At 42.4% G+C, this 13,309-nt stretch overlaps 1 protein-coding gene across 3 annotated transcripts in view; it reads left to right on the top strand.

Annotated features, from left to right (window-relative positions):
• Window positions 1–13,309, top strand: part of NME7 (NME/NM23 family member 7) — a 95,928-nt gene that overhangs the window by 5,593 nt on the left and 77,026 nt on the right. The gene's annotated exons all lie outside the window — the stretch shown is intronic.

Below are 13,309 nucleotides of genomic sequence, written 5' to 3'. Positions count from 1 at the left end.
ATGGAGGAGTGCAGGAGGATGGGTGTTACCTTTGGGCAAGAAGCATCCAAACTGACAATAAAAATCATGGAATTGGCATTCGGGTTGGAAGGGACTTCTCGGGGTTATCCAGTCTGGCCCCCTGCTTAAAACAGGCCTAATCAGAGCAGGTGGTGCCATGCCGTGCCCGGGCAAGTCCTGAAAGTCTCAGAAGGTGGAGATGCCTCTCCTCCGGGCAGCCCGTTCCAGTGTCTTGGTTAAAAAAAACCAACCAGCTGACCAACCAAAAACCCCATAAGTTAACCATAAGGTTAAGAATCCTACTGTGTAACTGGAACTTGCCGTTTTTCAGCTTGTGTCCTTTGCCTGTTTTGCTGTCAGCATGTGTCCTGTGCAGTGTGTCCCCCGCTGGCCCTATGGGCTGTAGTCAGGCCACCCTCGCCCTCCCCTATCCCTGGCCAGCCAAGCAAGCGGGCACCGGTGTCTCAGCTCCATCTTGTGTGTTGTGTTCCCCAGCCCCTGACTTTTCTTCCTCTTTTCAGTCAGTGGTGTCCATTTTGTTTAAGCCGAGGGAATGGGGAGTCTCTGAAGAGTGGTTTGGGCTGTTCAGTTGAGCAGTTTGACTAAGTTGTGAGTAGCGATGAGTAATCACTAAAAGTTCTACCTCATGGATGTGGTTGGCCTAATCCTCCAGAACTGTTTTGTGTTCACCTGTGGCCTTACACAGGTGGAAACCAGGTGCACTGGTGCCTAAGCAACCTACCAAGATCACCGAGTACCCTTTGGTGAGTGGAACCCAGGAGTTTTCTCCCAGTTGACAAAATGGAAAGAAAAAACAACATAAGGATTGATGAGTAAATGTTGAACCTGTAGTCTTTGGAACACAGTGCTTCAGCTTATTATGGAGAGCTTAGCAAGTATTTGTATGTATCATGAGAATATCCCCTGATAAGGGGAGCACATACAAAAGGCAGACATTCTTTTTTTCTCATGCTAATACCTATAGGTAAATACATTTCCGCTATGAGGTAAGCTCTGCGAGGTTGCCCTTGCAAGTTGTCCTGGAGTGAAGAGTTCTGTTACTCCTCCAAAACACGTGGCATTGGCATTTTTTGGAAGCTGGGTATTGAAGAAGGCTGTGTGACCCCGTTTCAGCCACTTCCCTGTATTAAAATGACTAAAAGAATCTGTGCTTTATAATTTAGTCTTTTTATCTCGTTTTGCCATTTAACTATTTTTGAGGCATAGTGTACTTGGAAGTTGAAATAAGGTGTTCAACCTCCCGTTGAACACCAGATGGTGCTCCGATATTTGCAAAGTGGCTCTTGGCGATGCAGTCCCGAGAGCCTTGTTGCGTCTATTTGCATGGGATTCTTCATTAATTTTAACCACCTTATTCATTAAAAAAGTCATGCTTTCGCTGCAGAATATGCTAACATGCTTGGAAAGAGCAGCCACACAACAGAGTGTGTTCCCATACACATGGGAAGGGGAGGATGTGTGCATGCACAGTTGAGGCTGCGTACCTGTTCTTCCACATGAATGCCATGCATATTTAGGTATGATCTTTCACTAAACTTAGTACCCCTTCTATTTTTATCTTTTCTCTGTGTTCATTCTCTTACTGTAGTGTCTAGGAATTGCAGTTGTGGAGCAGGACTGCATTATGCCATGTGTTTTCTAGTTACCTGATAGCAATGCTGTCCTTGCCTTGCCTGATGTTCTCTCATATGGCACAGTTTGTAATGACTGAGCTACGGCCTCGAAGCCTGAACATCCCCAGCTCACTGGGGAGAAGGGATGAGCTGTGGTGTGGATCCAGTCCTTGCAGCTGCTGGACCAGCAGAGGTTGCTGGGGGCAGCTGCAGAGCCTGGGCTGGGCAGGGACAGCAGCCCTGTTCTGGCTGCTTCTGCAGGCCTCTGGTTTCTGCACTGCAACGAAGAGTCTGCAGAAGTGGGAAAGGAGGGTGAACAAAATGAGCTGCCTTTGCCTCATTTTTCAGAAAAACAAGATGAGGGGTTGTACCTAAGTAGTCTGGATATTTTATCCATTAAATCTTGCTGTCCTTCTGTGGACGTGCTGATGGTTGTTCCCATTGGAATAATGGACCATGATGATGGTTATTCCCATTTTACAGAAGGATGAAGTGGGAAATACAGCCTCCTTTTTGTGAAAGTGCCGAGCATCAAATGCACTAATGCAGGGGATATCTGTCAAGGTGAAACTAAGCAATTTGACCAAGACCATGTACAGGTTTGTTATTCTTCAGTCACTGCCTGCATCCAGCGGAGACCTTCACGTCTCTGGAGACTAATGTAGGCTGCTCAAAACTGTGGTGACAAAATTCCTCTGCTCTGGAAGAGAAGTAATTTTTGTTAGATGGTCAAAGAAATCTTCATAAAATTGACCTGTAAAAAGTCATTAGGAATGGCAGAGTTTAAGAACAGGATTCAAACTACCCACTCTGTTTCCTCTGCCACACAGGTTTTTACTTTCTGACAGCTTTACTCCTGGGAAGCTGCTGAACAGATTTTGTCATGAGAACTCCTGTTCACAACTAACTTGTCATTAGTCTGACAGCAGATTAAAGGGTATATGACCACGACATCTGTGCTAGCTGAGATCTGGATTTAGTCCATCTACATTAGAGTTAATATTTGACACAATCTACGAAAAAATAGTGTGTTAACTTCAGCATTTGGTTAAACAGCAGTGCAGGCAAAGTACTTGCTTTAAGTGCCCATAGCAGTGAATAACCAACCTGTCGACAGGGTTGTTTGTGTACTTCGGGGCATCGTAAATCTTTACTACACCATTACGTACCCTGACTGTTCAAGGTGGATGCAGCACGTGCGGTCTTTGGAACATTCACTCGAACTCTGGGGTGTTAATGCTCACTGGTGTCAGCGGACCGAAGGACACTGGCTCCCTTAGCTGTGATTCCAAGGGAAACAATTAGTTCCTGTTAAGAACGATTTTCAGAACATTATTATAAGCCGAGATAATTTAAAGATGCTGAAGGCATTAGGATAGCCTGAAGTGCTGTTGAGAGCTTTCATTCAGGATTTTTAGGTGTTTCCTTTTGAACCTCTGCTTCCAGCTGCTCATAATGATCTGAAACTTGAACCATTCTGCTGGAAATTTTCCAAACAGCTTCTACTGGGAGTTGAAAGTTGAATGGAAGACTTGAATTTGTGGAAAACAAGTTGAAATACTTTCTCGGTCCTAATAAATAAGCAGACAAATAATAAACAAACAAAAAATAGATAAAAATTCAGTGTTCCTCCAAAGAGCTTTTGTTTTGAACAGCTTGGAAATTGAAAGCTGGAGTTCTGACAGAGGAAAGGTGTATAAAAGGAGAGACTACCTTTGAGTGTGACTGTCAACGTTAATGTTTGGATGAGTTTTGAGCCTTTCAAAACTTTTTTTCCTGTAAGTACAATACAGGAAGGATTGTGTAATGGGGTGCACAGGTAGCTGAGTGTATGTGCAGCCCTGTTGTCCTTTCTGGGGTCACATGCAGACACTAACCTCCTATTTCAAAGTCAGAGACCCAGCATCCAGCAGCTGACCATGGCAGTGTTAGTGATGCCACTACTAATGGATTTTGCAAAGCACCTAAGCTGTATCCTGAAATGTAATTATGCAAGTGCCCCAAGTCTGTGAGATGACTTGTGTTAGAGATGCTTTTCTGAGTCGGGGAATAGCTCTGCTTTTGCTATAATCACTGTCACGCTCTTCCTGAGTTCGTGGAGGCAGGTAGGAAAATGCTGAGCACTACTGACTACTACTAGAGAAATTATATGGGGCTGTGTAATTAAAGATTACAATAATATAACTTGTGATCTTCACCCTAATAAAGTACATCATGTAGCATGCATTAAATGGAGAGATATTCCCCTCAAAATAAGTGTTAGCTGGTCTTCTAAAGCTACACTTGTCTTCACAGAGCAGTAGCAGCAGTATGGGGTCCTTCATGTGTTTTAGAGAAATTGTATTCCAACATCATTAGAAAAATAACATGAATCCTATAACTAAGTACTTAATTATAACATGTAATTGAAGAGGGTTGGAGTTAAGAGTTGAGGATTTCAGTTCTTGACTCTCTTACATGAGAGACTGGAGGGGGAAAGAATAGGTTACACTAATCACGCCTACATGCTACATAGAAAGCCTGCAGCATTTGCATAATCTAGTAAAAGATGATTTCTTCCTTAGCAAATTGGCAGAACAGCCCGATAACGTTGTTGTTGTGAGGTGGGAATGCAGATTTCTAAATCTGGGAAGAAAGTTTTGGGTCTTCAGCCTTCTAGAGCTGTGCTCATCAAGACCCCTGCACATATGGAGTAGATTTATTGAACTGAAATCCCAGTCAAAGGTGATGATTAACTTGGTCAGTGCTACAGAGACAGAAATATCCCCACGTTACTTGGCAGCAGAAGGTCCGGGCAGCAACGGCCATATGCCAAAAAGCACATACATATGCCAAAAGGCATCTGAGAAGCTGGGTACCAGTAGTAGTAGGAGTCAGGTAGCTGGATCTGGAGGAAGTAGCACCTGTTTATGGCAGGGGAAGCGTTCTAAATGCAGCAGTGTTTCACCTGTTTAAAAGATTTCCAGAGTTGATTAAGATTTTTGAAATTTTAACCAATCTTAACTAGTTTCTAATAGTTGTCTAGAAATTCTGTGAAATTTTCAATAGGTAGGATTTGCTTTATACAAGGAAAGGGAAAAAAAAAAGAGAGACTTCCAGAATTCACCAGTGAACTTATGAATACGAGGTTTAGTTTGAGAATTGTCTGTAGTCAAGATATTGCCATGGAAATTGCAGTTGCCAGATGTTTCTCAATTTGCAAGTGATTTTTTTGACTCTGAAGAAAAGCCTGTTGAGAAAGTGGTGGGAGGACCAACAGCAGCAAGGGGGCTGTGGAATGGGAGTTATAAAAATTATACCAATGCCTGTGTCAGAAACATGGACAGAAGAGGAGGAGGAAAATGAGATTTGAGAGACAGAGCTAATTGAGAGCTCTATCTGCACAGTGTTGTGGATTTATGTTTTGCCTGGAAAATATCCTGTATTATAGGAACTGTGAAAGGTAGAAGATGGGTTGAATAGCACAACATAATAAGTGTGCATTGCTGAGGATTCATTTTGGGTTTTAAGGTGCATTACAATGCTGAAAGTGAGAGCACTTTCTGCCACTTAAAATGCTGTTCGTTAAATGCCACCGGTATGTTTGAAGTCTCTTGTTTCTTGCAAAATTGTCACCAACATTTAATGGCTTAGCTGTTTCTGCACTTTTTTTTTTCCTTTCCCTTTTCTTTCGTAAATGGATATTTTTCTTTTAAAGAATTATTGATGATAGGAAATTACTCATAATGTGCAAATGGAATTTTTCGTACAGCTGCTTTCAGCCTACTTGCCTCAGAAAAGCAAAATTTATGTGATCTCAGTTTGCATGTGTGTATCTGACCACTGTCTTGTGTCCTCCCTTTTCTCCCCAGTAAGTTTGAAATTACTGGCAGATTTCAGGCAGAGGGACAATGATGTTCCTCCAGGTTTCACAGTAATGCAAAGGGGGAAGAAACCTTCTAAGGCATCTTTAAAGAAAGACTTCATTGTGAGCTCAACCCTAGTTACGCATCAGAGAGTCCAGGTGGGTTTGAGCCTTTATTAAATGCTTGAGCTGAAGAGAAGTTGCAGGTAAAACAGTCGGGGATGGGAAACACGAGTAGAAAGAACCAGGGCTCATTATTTCTTGTGTTTGCTTGTCATTTAGTAAGGACAAGTAGTCCTAAAGAAAGGCAGAGTGTAGTGGTACAGAAATGTATTTGCCTAGTACTGTTGCCTTCTGAAGTTGTACGTACAGGCCTTCTTGTTCAATCAAACTGAAGGGCATACAGTGCCTGGAAACTAAGAAGACAGACATGTTTGATGAAGCAGCAAGTGCTTTGCTCTGTGATAAAGTGACACTAGCTATTTTGCTAACCGTTCCTTTGCTCTCTGAAAGGCATCTCGCTGTAGCAGTTCAGTCATAGACTGTATGAAAGGAAGTGATGCTGTTTGTTTTGTATAAACTAGAATTGCTTTACAACTTTTAACGTACAAGTATCCCATTTATTTCATAGAATCACAGAATGGTTTGGGTTGGAAGGGACCTCAAAGCCCACCCAGTTCCACCCCCCTGCCATGGGCAGGGACACCTCCCACCAGCCCAGGTTGCCCAAAGCCCCATCCAGCCTGGCCTTGAGCACTTCCAGGGATGGGGCATCCACAGATTCTCTGGGCAGCCTGTGCCAGGGCCTCACAGCCCTCACAGGCAGAGCATTTCTTCCTTATATCTCATCTACACCTACCCTTTTTTAGTTTAAAGCCATTACCCCTTGTCCTATCACTCCACTCTGACAAAGAGCCTCTCCCTATCTTTCCTGCAGGCCCCTTTTATGCACTGGAAGGCCGCTACAAGGTCTCCCTGGAGCCTTCTCTTCTCCAGGCTGAACAACCCCAACTCCCTCAGCCTGTCTTCACAGGAGAGGTGCTCCAGCCCTCTGAGCATCCTTGTGGACCTCCTCTGGACTCGCTCCAACAGCTCCATGTCCTTCTTGTGCTGGGGGCCCCAGAGCTGAACGCAGCGCTCCAGGTGGGGTCTCACGAGAGCAGAGCAGAGGGGCAGAATCACCTCCCTCACCCTGCTGGCCATGCCGCTTTTGGTGCAGCCCAGGATGTGGTCGGCTTTCTGGGCTGCAGGTGCACATTGCCAGCTCGTGTCGAGTTTCTTATCCACCAGCACCCCCAGGTCCTTCCTTCTCCTCAGGGCTGCTCTCAATCCATTCTCCGCCCAGCCTGTATTTGTGCTTGGGATTGCCCCGGCCCAGATGCAGGTACATTTACTATTGCCTAGAGTGTGGCAAGGCCTCCCAGAGTAAGGATTTAATTTATTAAAGCTGGAGGAAAGGAGGCACATAAGGTTAAGTTGTCTTGCCTGAGGTTGCACAGGCAGTCCAAGAAGAGCTGGGAGCAGAGGAATCCCGGTCCCATTTTCTAACTTCCATCAACCTTTATTTAGCATCTCAGAAGACTGGTCATGATTTTTTTTCCCCTCTCCTGGATGAAAACTATTTGCACAAATGGAGTTGGCCAACTCATTAAATATTTTGGCATCTATTAATGTAATTTAGCTTGACATGTCTTGTTTGATGTTTCAACCTCATCATTTTATGTAACATTTTTGTAGAGACTCTAATTGTTTTAAATGGTTTTGATTTGCTCTTTCAGCTTCATGGTTTTATCTGCAGGGGACTGTCACATCTGAGATGTCCTTACCCGAAAGAAAAGCACTGCTAGCCCACTGGTTGAGCCCATCTTTAAAGCTCATTGAAGTGACAGCTTTTGTCTGGTGTTCTGAATACATGAGAACGCAGTGCTACTTGAAAAGCTAGGTGTCCTGTTCCCTGGGGAGATACACCTAAAAGCATTCAGCTGAAAATAAAGCAAAGCTGTCTGAATGTTAGAATGGGAGAACACTAAAGCTAATAACAGCAAACAGTTTGAAGCAAAAGTAGTATTTTTGGGGCTCTTCAGAAAGCAGGTGAGGCTGTGACAGTGCTTCTACCTGTGGCCTGTTGGGGGAGCATGAGTCTGCGAGTGGCTGCTTTGGAGGGAGGTGGAGATGGATCTGGCTGCCAGCCCTGATTCCAGCTCCTCAGATTAGGATTTTATCACTGTCTTTCTTTTCAGTTTTGCTGAAGTCCTTTTGTGGTAGAGTTAAATCTGAAGTGGTGATTAGTCCAGAAGATTGAATGATCTGTGAGCTCTGAGGAGCTGTTTCAAATAATTCATAACAGGACTTAGATACCCACTGTTAAGAGATTAATCATACATCTACAACAATAACTTCTGGATCCAATTCTGAGAAGCTGAGGTTTTGAGGAAGGCAGCTAGTCAGGTCCCCCACTTCAGCCTGTTGTCTGAAGAGCACGAGGCCAACATCTGTTGAGGGATGGCACCAACACATACTGCAGTAGTTCTATGTAGGTTCTACAGAAAAAATAGGAAAGGTGAGAAAAAAGATACCAGTGGGCTGGCCATTTCAACAAAGTCTAACTTTTGCCAAAGAGAGTGCTCAGCAAACTTGCATACACTTGTAATTTATTTATTTTTATTTCTAAAAAATGTAAGTACATGTTAGTGTATAAGCAGATTACCTTATATTGGAGTCAGCTTCATATCTTCACCTGAAAAGTTGTAAAATAATTTGTATTTTTGTCCTTTAATACCATCTAATTTTTTATAAAAATATTCTTGCTCTCCCCAAATATTTCAGAGTGCCAACAGCCTGGCATAGGAAGCAGCCAGGTTGTTAAATAAATGTTTCTCCTAAAACTGTTGCCATAATTTTAGAAAGTTTCAGGACTCTCTTTCCAGAAAGTTTTCTTTCTGTATGAGGGGAAATACTCATTCAGTTTGAGGATTGTTCTTGCCTGCTGGCCCAACCTGTTCCCAGTAATTTTCATACAAATAGCTTGATCAGTGTTTGAGCACAGCTTTTCCCTGAGACGGCACAGAGTTTTACAAAATACGGAATCAGGAGATCAAGACGGGTCTTTTTTGACTCCGATTCAGCTTCTGCTGAGGTTTATGCAGTCTTTTTATTGTTTCAGTGGGAGTTGATTCAGGTCCTTTTGATTTGTTTTCCCTCAGATCGGATTTCAGAGCCACTGAGTCACCGGGAAAATCGAAGGAGCAGCAGACATGAAGCTACCCACTTAAAACAGCGATGTTCTTTGTGACTCCTAAACTTATAAATATGTGGGCAATGGGCCGTGAGCCTGTGTCAAAATGTCATGCATGCTGCCGCTCCTGATAGTATATATAAGCCTCCACAGAGGCAGGATTACTAACAGCATGTAAAGGTGCACTTTCAAGATACCTCAGAGCTTTTGTAATTATAAGAAATATTTTGATAGTTTCATGTGAAATTTCTTGAGTAATAAGCTGAATGAGTGAGGGTGCATTGCAGGCTGGGAACTGTTTTAAGCACAGGTGGTTGTTCCTAGTCAGCTAGAGATTGTAGAGATTACAGCTAAGAGCATGAATTTGGCAAACAGGTAGAAAAATATTAACTTCAGGCTCACTGATGGGACAGAATTATCTCTATAATGAAAAAGAATAAAGTCATATGAAAGGCAAGATCCTAGTAAAAATTTGTTGCCTGTATGTTAACACGGGGAATCATCTCAACTGCCCTTCTCTTAGACTATGGTGAGCCAGAAATTGCACATGACCATTAGAAACAAATTGCCTAAAACCCTGATTTCCTGTTTACTCCATTGTAAGAGATGGATTTCATCTCTAGGATGAAATTTCTAGTCAAAACTAGAGGGAGAGGACAAAGATACTCATCCCGGAACAGTAAAAGAGTGTGCCAGTCAGGAAGCACCTTGAAGGTGGGATAACTGTATGTTACCAGTTGCATGTTCTGCTTAGCTCAGACCAGAGGGATAAAATTGTTCTTCCACCTTCCCATGGAACTTCTTTACTCCCTGAGCTGCTGCTCTACCCCTCTGTTTTTTCTCATGAAAGCTTTGGAAGATCTGCTTTTGTTTTACTGCAGAGCAGAAGCCCTTTGGAAATCTGAGAGCTTTCCAGGACAAGAGATCGTTTCCTGCCCAGCTTACCAAGCGTTCTGCTTTCAGGTTATGAGCTTCCTTGGCAGCCACGTTCCAGACAAACTGTTTCTCCCTGCTGCAGTTTTTTATGAGCACAGTTCTGTCAGAAATGCTTTGATTTAGATTCCAGAACTTAGCCCCATGCTAGCAAAGAGTGCCTGCTACTCCCATCACTTTCAGAACTAAGTACAATATTTGATTTTTTTTTGTATTCAGCTGTACTTCAATAAATGTTTCTCATGTGCACAGAGCCATAGAATACATACTCCTACTGCATATTCACACATAGAAGTATAAACAAAAAGCCTAAGCTAGCAAAACCTACACATATATCCAAATGTTTTTCCCTGCAGCTTGTGAAAGAAGGAATAAAGAGAAAGATTATTCTTTTTGTCTTCGCAGTAGGTGAACTGAGATCACTGATTTCAGTGGCCCTGGATTTTACCATAGAAAGGGCTGCAAAAACTGAACTAAAGACAGCAACTCTGAAACTATCAGTATGTGAATATAAAGCAGACAGTCACTGCTGGGTTTTCTAATGCTGGTAATTTTTCCACTGATGTGAAAGCGTAAGGAAAAATATTTCTGTCTCAGTAGGTATTGCTTGGTTAATAGTGTGGTCGTGATCGAAGAGGCTGTGTGTAATTGTGATGAGGGTGCAGATACAGAAAGGAATGGAAACTAATGTTTTCAAGGGAGAATTTTTTGAGTTATAAGATATTCATAGTTTGACTTGATTTGTTACTATTTGAGCTGTTCACGGTGACATGATTTCACTGGTCCCTAACCGTGTCAGCCATTTCCCCTCTTTGGCTGAGGGCTGTGAAGGATGTGGTGTTGGTCCAGAGCGGGGTGGTGCACTGAGCACGACGCCACCTGGCAGATCCCCACTGGTCTCTGATCACCCCGTTCTGGACATGTGTTTTCTCTGTGAGTTGCCTTTCTTAGGAGGAGGAGCAGAAGGCAAGGAGCAGCCACAGCATGTTTCCCATAGTACCTTCCCGTCTTTGAGACTCCTTTCCATGTGGCAGCCTGGGACACACTCGTGGAAGAGTATGCAGGAAAGTTGTCTGCCATAGCAGTTATGGTGATTGTGCACTTTAATGGAAGATGAAAGTAAATATTTGTAAAAGATAATTTCAGGGTTGTGAAGGCTTTATATTCTATTGCAGTCCTTACTGTATGTGATGGGAAGTGGACAGATGTTTGTGTTTGGTATTTGTCTTTGCATTAAGTAACTAAACAAAAGTCTCACTTCTCATTTAAAAAGATTTATTAAGAGCTTAGTATGTAGTCAATTTTTAAAACATATGATTTGAAATCGGTTGATGTTTTTGATGAGTTGGAGTGTCAGTTTTACAGCGATGCCTGGGAAGGGCTCATCTGAATATGTTTGCATTATTCCATTTTGTGATTGCATTCTGGATTGCTTTCTGTCAGTTCTAAGGCTATCTGTATGAATCTGCAATAGTAAAATTGCAGTCCTGTTGTGTTTTACATTGCACTTGCTTGGCAGAGTCTACAGGTTGCTTTTAATATTGAATTTCTTCACGTTGCGGTATGGAACAATCTACCTGTTCACAAATGTAATCTGTTTCCAGTTATTTTTCTAATGTTTTCCTTAAGCTTGTAAGCTTTCTTCGGATACTGTTCTCTGCATTTAAAAATGACTTATTGTGGTATTTTTATGTCTATAAAGCAGAGGAAATTCTAGTTATGGCCCAGCTTTACAGATTTAATTTTGATCATTTTAGAAAACTGTTAGCTCTGTGTGTTTTCCAGGTATAAAATAATAACCAATTCCAATTTTCCTGCTAACTGATTCCTTTACTGGGCATTTGGGGGTTAGCTCAGCAGTGCTTTCCAAGCCTAAGTAGCCTTTATTACCTTGGGTTTGCTTGCCATCCTGAAAGAAGATAATACAGAGTGGTCATTTCAGCCATTCAGCTAAATAAAAAGCAGTGGCCAGCAGAGCTTGCTAAATAGCAAATGTGAATAGCTCGGACGTTGAGTAAGATCTCAGAAAATGAATTTTGAATGCATCTTAAAACCAAGGATATGTTAAGAGGAAAAAAAAAAAAGCAGGCCAGTTCCTCAACAGACAAGACACAATGCAGTTCTTCACTGTAAATGCGAAGATACTGGTGACTAAATGAAAAATCTAAAGGCGTTTTCTTTGCTTGTCTCAGGCAAGTAACACGTTTACATGAACAAGTAAACATTTGGATGTTTCCGAAGTTTTACATAAATGAAAATTAGTAGCTTCTCTGTCAACTGCTACCTAGCAAACATGTTTGAAAGTGATGCTATAATATAAAATCGGTAGCGTAAATACAATTGTATTTGTCTTGGTGTTACGAGGAGTGCATCTTCATTTATTTCATATGTCACTAGTCCTTGTCTGGAGGTAGTACTTGAGGAACAAGGACTGCATTTCTTTTCAGACAACCTCTGTGGTAGACTGCTGCTTCAAAGTGGTTCTGTGTAACATGCATCCGTGATCAGATGATGGTCAAATACATCAGTCAAATGCTTTGTCTCGTCTTCCAGCAGTAGGAGTGTATTTAAGATCAAGGGCGAAATTTGTCATTTATTATAATCTGTCAGCCCTCCTTGTTGTTCATTGCCAGTGACATGCCTATATGGAAGAACTAAGGTGTGAGTTTTCACGTAGGAAGGTGTTTGTTCTGGCTTACGTATGTCTAGAATGACGGTGGTAGCAATGAAGACACGAGCATGACTAGCGTATATAAGGGCCTGAAACTAGGCTAAGTCCTCAGGGAGTTTTTGTGCAGGATGCTGCACCTAAAACATGTTTAAGTAATGTCAAAGGCTGTAGTGTGTAGTGTAGAGATAAGACTGTGCTGCTCCCACTGTGCAAGTCTCTTTGTGTTACAATCATGCCTTTGTTTTGCAGTGGAGGGCACCGTAAGGGCTGACAGTAGGGTGGGGAACTTGCCTCAACGCCTTTAACTGACCAGACATATGTATTCGTCACACTGTGAAATTATGAAATTGTTCTTTTTTATCTCATTCTTACCCATCGCTGCTTCTGTTAAGTCTTTAACCTGCAAAAGTTCTTATGTCAGTTTTAAGCTGAAGATGTTGAAAGAAAAACTGCACTGACAACAAAAGCAAGAGCACGGATTTGTTTGGCTTAATGTCTGTAGGCTTCCACTCACCACAAAAGTGATTACGATTCTTTACCTTCTGATGTTCCGGAGCAGTCATTGAAGCCCGTGGGAACTCCTTCTGTCTGGTTGCTTAGTGGGCTGTCTTTGGAACAACTGAAATACTGCTTTTTTCTAAAATCTGAAGGACAAAAAAAGCCTACTTGGCTGCAACTTCAACTCCCAGTTGTACCTAAATGTTTAAGATAAGAGAGTACGGGCACCTCTAAAGAGTGGAAGCCTGTGATGAGACCATGCTTGTCCTCAGGAGCAGCAATCAGACTTAGCAAGGCTATGGAAAATAAAAACGTAGAGCTCCATCTAGCAGCTGTCAAATAACTGGTATTGTAGGACCAACAGCTACCAAACACACACCACTAAGAGGTGCTGGAGCTGCACGTCCACATGCACTGCATCGCCTTTGTGCTTGCTTCCCTGAAGGATGAGCGGAGACAAGCTAAGCATGTAGCTACAGTTTCATAATTATTGC

This window comes from Cygnus olor, chromosome 1 (assembly GCF_009769625.2).
Source record: "Cygnus olor isolate bCygOlo1 chromosome 1, bCygOlo1.pri.v2, whole genome shotgun sequence".
Classification (NCBI taxonomy): domain Eukaryota; kingdom Metazoa; phylum Chordata; class Aves; order Anseriformes; family Anatidae; genus Cygnus; species Cygnus olor.
Note: the sequence above shows the minus strand (reverse complement) of the source record. Positions and strands in the feature narration are given on the sequence as shown.